The sequence below is a fragment of the Dermochelys coriacea genome, chromosome 6 (genome assembly GCF_009764565.3).
Source record: "Dermochelys coriacea isolate rDerCor1 chromosome 6, rDerCor1.pri.v4, whole genome shotgun sequence".
NCBI lineage: Eukaryota > Metazoa > Chordata > Testudines > Dermochelyidae > Dermochelys > Dermochelys coriacea.
In genome coordinates, this window is record NC_050073.1 from 103,168,448 (window position 1) to 103,175,710 (window position 7,263).

The 7,263-nt window shown below is 42.8% G+C and overlaps 1 long non-coding RNA gene across 2 annotated transcripts in view; it reads left to right on the forward strand.

The window, feature by feature from the left end:
* LOC122460579 overlaps positions 1-5,019 on the forward strand; it is a 63,302-nt gene extending 58,283 nt beyond the window's left edge. For both annotated transcript variants that reach the window (XR_006281978.1, XR_006281977.1), the window contains exon 5: positions 4,849-5,019. This is a non-coding gene — a long non-coding RNA (uncharacterized LOC122460579). The remainder of the gene's footprint in view (positions 1-4,848) is intronic.
* The last annotated feature ends 2,244 nt before the right edge of the window (positions 5,020-7,263 follow it).

Sequence of the window (7,263 nt, forward strand, 5' to 3'; positions counted from 1 at the left end):
TAAGGTCAGAAGGGACCATTCTGATCATCTAGTCCAACCTCCCGCACAACGCAGGCCACAGAATCTCACCCACCCACTCCTACAAAAAACCTCACGTATGTCTGAGCTATTGAAGTCCTTAAATCATGGTTTAAAGACTTCAAGGAGCAGAGAAGCCTCCCTCAAGTCACCCATGCCCCATGCTACAGAGGAAGGTGAAAAACCTCCAGGGCCTCTCCAATCTGCCCTGGAGGAAAATTCCTTCCTGACCCCAAATATGGCGATCAGCTAAACCCTGAGCATATGGGCAAGATTCACCAGCCAGATACCCAGGAAAGAATTTTCTGTAGTAACTCAGATCCCATCCATCTAATATCCCATCTCAGGGGATTAGTCCTATTTACCCTGAATATTTAAAGATCAATTACTTACCAAAATCCCATTATCCCATCATACCATCTCCTCCATAAACTTATCGAGTAGAATCTTAAAACCAGATAGATCTTTTGCCCTCACTGCTTCCCTTGGAAGACTATTCCAAAACTTCACTCCTCTGATGGTTAGAAACCTTCGTCTAATTTCAAGTCTAAACTTCCTGGTGGCCAGTTTATACCCATTTGTTCTTGTGTCCACATTGGTGCTGAGCTGAAATAATTCCTCTCCCTGTCCTGTATTTATCCCTCTGATATATTTATAGAGAGCACTCATATCTCCCCTCAACCTTCTTTTAGTTAGGCTAAACAAGCCAAGCTCCTTAAGTCTCCTTTCATAAGACAAGTTTTCCATTCCTCGGATCATCCTAGTAGCCCTTCTCTGAACCTGCTCCAGTTTGAATTCATCCTTTTTAAACATGGGAGACCAGAACTGCACACAGACCTTGCATACTACAGACGTCAAACTAACTGGCCTGTAGTTACCCGGATCACTTTTTTTTCCTTTCTTAAAAATAGGAACTATATTAGCAATTCTCCAATCATTCGGTACTACTCCTGAGTTTACAGATTCATTAAAAATTCTTGCTAAGGGGCTTGCAATTTCAGGTGCCAATTCCTTTAATATTCTTGGATGAAGATTATCTGGGCCCCCCGATTTAGTCCCATTAAGCTGTTTGAGTTTCACTTCTACCTCAGATATGGTAATATCTACCTCCATATCCTCATTCCCATTTGTCATGCTACCATTATCCCTAAGATCCTCTTTAGCCTTATTAAAGACTGAGGCAAAGTATTTGTTTAGATATTGGGCCATGCCTAGATTATCTTTAACCTCCACTCCATCCTCAGTGTTTAGCGGCCCCACTTCTTCTTTCTTAGTTTTCTTCTTATTTATATGGCTATAGAACCTTTTACTATTGGTTTTAATTCCCTTTGCAAAGTCCAACTCTATTCGACTTTTAGCCTGTCTCACTTTATCCCTACATGTTCTGACGTCAATTAGATAGCTTTCCTTGCTGATCTCTCCCATCTTCCACTCGCTGTATGCTTTCTGCTTCTTCTTAATCACCTCTCTAAGATGCTTGCTCATCCAGCTTGGTCTACAACTCCTTCTTATGAATTTTTTCCCCTTTCTTGGAATACAGGCTTCCGATAGCTTCTGCAGCTTTGATTTAAAGTAATCCCAGGCCTCCTCTACTTTTAAATCCATAAGTTCTTCAGTCCAATCCACTTCCCTAACTATTTCCTTAATTTTTGAAAGTCAGCCCTTTTGAAATCAAAAATTCTAGTTGCAGATTTATTTTTGTTAATCCTTCCATTTAGTTTGAACTGAATTAGCTCATGATCACTTGAGCCAAGATTGTCCCCTACAACCATTTCTTCTATGAGGTCCTCGCTACTCACCAAAATTAAATCTAAAATGGCATCCCCTCTAGTTGGTTCAGCAACTACTTGAGGAAGGAATCCATCAGCTATTGCATCTAGGAAAATCTGAGCCCTATTATTATTACTAGCACTGGTCCTCCAGTCTATATCTGGGAAGTTAAAGTCTCCCATGATCACGCAGTTTCCATTAGTATTTACTTTATTAAAAACATTAAAAAGGGCTCTATCCATATCCAAATTAGATTCCGGAGGTCTATAGCACACCCCAAGCACCCCAAGCACCATCGTAGGAGAGGCTTTACTAGTTATCTTCCCCAATGTAATTTTTGCCTAGACGGACTCTGTCTTATCCATTGCATCGCTTCTTATTTCTTTACATTCTACCTCATCATTGATATACAATGCTACTCCACCACCTTTACCTTTGTGTCTGTCTTTCCTAAACAGCACATACCCTTCAATACCTGTAGTCCAGTCATGACTACTATTCCACCATGTTTCTGTTATCCCTATAATATCTGGTTTCACTTCCTACACCAGTAGCTCTAGTTCCTCCATTTTGTTATCTAGGCTCCTCGCATTGGTGTACAAACATCTTAATTTTTGCTGTTTGGCCTCGCTCACATTTTGTACTCTATTAGGCACAGTCATTCTACAGCCAGTATAACCTATTAGACTAGTATCCACACCGCCCTCGCTCCTTATATACATTCTCCTACCCACGGCTGTATCCTTTCTTACTTCGTCTTCTTCCCTCTCAATGCTAAAATCTGGCGTGGAGATTACTGGACATCTCCCAACCATCTCCCTCAAATTCCTAGTTTAAAGCTCTCTTTATCAGTTGTGCCAGCCTCGATCCTAGAAGTCTATTTCCTTCCCTACTCAGATGAAGTCCATCCTGAGAGAACTATGCCTCCCAGTGGCCATACATCCCAAAGCCCTCCTTATAGCACCACTGCCTAAGCCATCTGTTGACAGTCATAATCTTGTCACACCTTTGTTGCCCTTCTCTAGGAACAGGCAGGATCCCACTAAAGATCACCTGAGCCTCAATTTCCTTAAGCGTCTTCCCCAGCCTAGCATAGTCTCCCTTAATACTTTCCAGCGAGAATCTAGCCGTATCATTTGTTCCCACATGAAGCATAATTAGGGGATTCTTTCCCGCTCCCTTTAGGATCCTTTTCAACCTCAGGTCTACATCCCGTATCTTAGCACCCGGAAGACAGCACACCCTTCTATTCTCTGGATCAGCTCTAGTTACAGGCCTGTCTATTCTTCTCAATAAAGAGTCCCCTATCACATAGACCTGCCTTTTCCTGGTGACAGTGCTATTCTCCAGTCTCTCCGCTGTTCCCTCTGGCTGCAAGTTCTTTCCATTCCTATTTTCCCTTATAATCCTCTTCAACCCATCCTGTATCCTCCTGGGGCTCATATTTGGTGTAGTCTCCCTTGACTCTTCTGCTTTTCCTATAGGACTAGCCTCTCTTCTCTTCTTCCTTACCCTTCCACCTTCAACAAGTACCTGCTGAGCCCCTTCTTCATTTTCCAACTCTGCAAACCTGTTCCTAAGCTCTATTTCTCCTTCACTAGCCCGTCTTTTCCTCTGCCTGGTTCTTTTAGTCACATGCTTCCACTGACCACTTTCCTCACCCAGTCTCCCCTCAAAATTCCCCAGCCCTGCTTCCATCTGTGAGTCTGAGCTTTTCCCTTCAGATACCTCATATCTTTGCTCCATCATCTGCTCAAACCCCTTCCTAAACTCAATGAGACTTTCCACCTGCATCTCCAAACCTCGGATCTTTTCCTCCATCAGCTCTATCAGACGGCATTTCATGCAGAAAAAACTCTTACCAGGTCCCCCCTCCAAGATCATGTACATACCACAGCTTCCACATCCAGTCACCCTCAATGGGTCTTCCACTACAGGAGTCACTCCCACAGCTGCCTCCGTATCTGTTATCACCTTTCCACCTAAGTCCTGTTAAACTTCTCCTCCAACAGAACTCCCACTCAAACTCCCCTGTTTACAGCTCTGTTTGCTAGCTCCTGTGCCGCTGCAGCTGTCTGGAAAAAAAAATCTTATGTTTTGGGGCTTCAGCTGGCCACCTAAAGGGATTTTTTTCCTCCAGTGTGTTCAGTGTCTTTTGTCTTCTTCCACTGAAGCATCAGAGATGGCCACAGCTGGACAGGGTGGGCCAATGCTCTGAGGTGGCACCAAGTATTCTCTCTCTCAGCTTACTGGGTTGGTTCTTGCTCACATGCTCAGGGTCTAACTGATCACCTTGTGTGGTTGGGAAGGATTTTCCCCAGGTGAGATTGGCAGTGACCTTGGGGGTTTTCCCATTCCTCTGTAATGTGGGACCTGGGTCACTTGCTACAATCATCTGAGTATGTGTCACTTAATCAATTCCCTGACATTGCAGGGGCCTTAGGCATTGGTGCACCTCTCTGTTGTGTGACACAGGCAAAGAACAGGAGGCAGTTTACAATCTTGATGGCTGGAATCCTTTAGTTTAATCCAGGTTATGGGGCTCAATGCAGATATAGCTGGATGGGGATTAGTGGCCGGGTGATATACATGAGGTCAGACTAGATGATTATTTTTGGTCCCTTCCAGCTGTAAACTCTGACTCTGGGACACTCAAACTTGGCAGAATTTTGCAAGCATTATTATAATAGATTCTGCATGACTAGAGAGCCCAGTTCATAAACCTGAATTGCAGTAGCCTTTTATGTACACTGTACAACAGTGATACTCAGACTGCGGCTCGCGAGTTGCAAGTGCCTCTTTAATGTGTCTCCTGCAGCTCTTTTCAGCACATAATATTAAAACACTGTGTGATTTAATTATTAATCAAACTAAGTTATTAACCAGTCAGGATCCTTTCACTATGTTATTATTAACCAATTAAGATATCAACTTGCACTAAGTTGAAAACTTATTTGCTGTGACAATTATATAAACTAAATATTTTCCATCACACTGTTTAAATATGAATAGTATTATAGCAATGAAACAATGAATTCACACTACTGTGGCTTTTTTCAGGTAATGTTGATTGCTAATTTGGCTCCTGAACCACTGAGGTCCGAGTATCACTGCCATACAAGAAGTTTATGCCATTAAATCCACCCTACTGTATATATATGCCATCAAGAAAATATGTGATATAGTTGATACTCAAGGCAGCCCCTCTGACTTGCAGATAGTGTTTGTGAAACGGTGTAGCTATAAAATAAATTGTTTATTATTTATAGTAATTTCTTGTTGTAATTTGGGGCTTGGGGAAGTACGTCTCACTGATTATTTCATGGCAGAGTGTGTGAGTTTCTGCCATTAGAGCAGAGTTCTTGAAATAGAAGGGAAGGAGCTCCCTTTCTTTCCATCATGAAGTCCCTGAGGACATTCTCCTTTAACATTAGTTCCTTCTCCGTATAGGAATCCTCCTGCTGTGTGTAAGAATGTGATAGAGAGAATGTGTTGAAGGTGTAAAACTACTCCTCTTTTCCTCTTTTCCAGTACTGCTTTAGCATTCTGTTTTTCTGACCCTTCCATGGAATAAACAAGACAACAGGTTTTATTTCTCTCTATTTTTTTTTATCCAAGATCTTTCTCAATATATGACTATATAGGTGATTGAGTGGAAGAGATTAGTATCTTTCTCAGAATGGAGAAAACCCTAGTTTAGTTTGTTTCTCCCGTTTAGTTTTGTTGTTCAGCTTTTGAACATAGAGGATATATTACCTAATGGGGAAATAGCTGTTCCTTCACTCCATCTGATTTAAAGAGAGACAGACAGAATCTGCGAGACACTTCCTGACAATTAGCTACCTGTAATGCCAGTTGTGGCTAATTTAAAGAATTGTAGGTGCATCAGGAAATGAGGAATTTTGGGTAATTCGGCTGTATAAAAGACTTGCTTCAGATCAAATCCAATAAAACAAAGATAATGTGCCAAGAAAAACTTATGTTGCTGAGGTTATAAAGTCTCACTGCACAAGGATCACCCTTTGAAATCAATATTTGCCAGCAGATACTGCACAGTTACCACAATTCTTTCCTGTTCTACGAATAGAGAGGGACTGAAGTATCCCATAGACCACTGTGTGGTAAGTATTTGGAAATGTTGATATTTCAGTGGCAACTGCTACACTTTGAATGTAATGAAATTATAACTCATACTCATTTTTTTACCCTGCTGAAAATGTGTTTGCTTTTCTGCATTCAAGTTTTCATATGATGAGATTACTGGTTCTGTGGATGAAGGGAAAGCAGTGGATGTATTGTTTCTTGACTTTAGCAAAGCTTTTGACACGGTCTCCCACAGCATTCTTGTCAGCAAGTTAAGGAAGTATGGGCTGGATGAATGCACTATAAGGTGGGTAGAAAGCTGGCTAGATTGTCGGGCTCAACGGGTAGTGATCAATGGCTCCATGTCTAGTTGGCAGCCGGTGTCAAGTGGAGTGCCCCAGGGGTCGGTCCTGGGGCCCGTTTTGTTCAATATCTTCATAAATGATCTGGAGGATGGTGTGGATTGCACTCTCAGCAAATTTGCGGATGATACTAAACTGGGAGGAGTGGTAGATACGCTGGAGGGGAGGGATAGGATACAGAAGGACCTAGACAAATTGGAGGATTGGGCCAAAAGAAATCTAATGAGGTTCAATAAGGATAAATGCAGGGTCCTGCACTTAGGATGGAAGAATCCAATGCACCGCTACAGACTAGGGACCGAATGGCTCGGCAGCAGTTCTGCGGAAAAGGACCTAGGGGTGACAGTGGACGAGAAGCTGGATATGAGTCAGCAGTGTGCCCTTGTTGCCAAGAAGGCCAATGGCATTTTGGGTTGTATAAGTAGGGGCATAGCGAGCAGATCGAGGGACGTGATCGTTCCCCTCTATTCGACACTGGTGAGGCCTCATCTGGAGTACTGTGTCCAGTTTTGGGCCCCACACTACAGGAAGGATGTGGATAAATTGGAAAGAGTACAACGAAGGGCAACGAAAATGATTAGGGGTCTAGAGCACATGACTTATGAGGAGAGGCTGAGGGAGCTGGGATTGTTTAGTCTGCAGAAGAGAAGAATGAGGGGGGATTTGATAGCTGCTTTCAACTACCTGAAAGGGGGTTTCAAAGAGGATGGCTCTAGACTGTTCTCAATGGTAGCAGATGACAGAACGAGGAGTAATGGTCTCAAGTTGCAATGGGGGAGGTTTAGATTGGATATTAGGAAAAACTTTTTCACTAAGAGGGTGGTGAAACACTGGAATGCGTTACCTAGGGAGGTGGTAGAATCTCCTTCCTTAGAGGTTTTTAAGGTCAGGCTTGACAAAGCCCTAGCTGGGATGATTTAACTGGGACTTGGTCCTGCTTTGAGCAGGGGGTTGGACTAGATGACCTTCTGGGGTCCCTTCCAACCCTGATATTCTATGATTCTATGATTCTATGAAGTTTTCCTTGCTT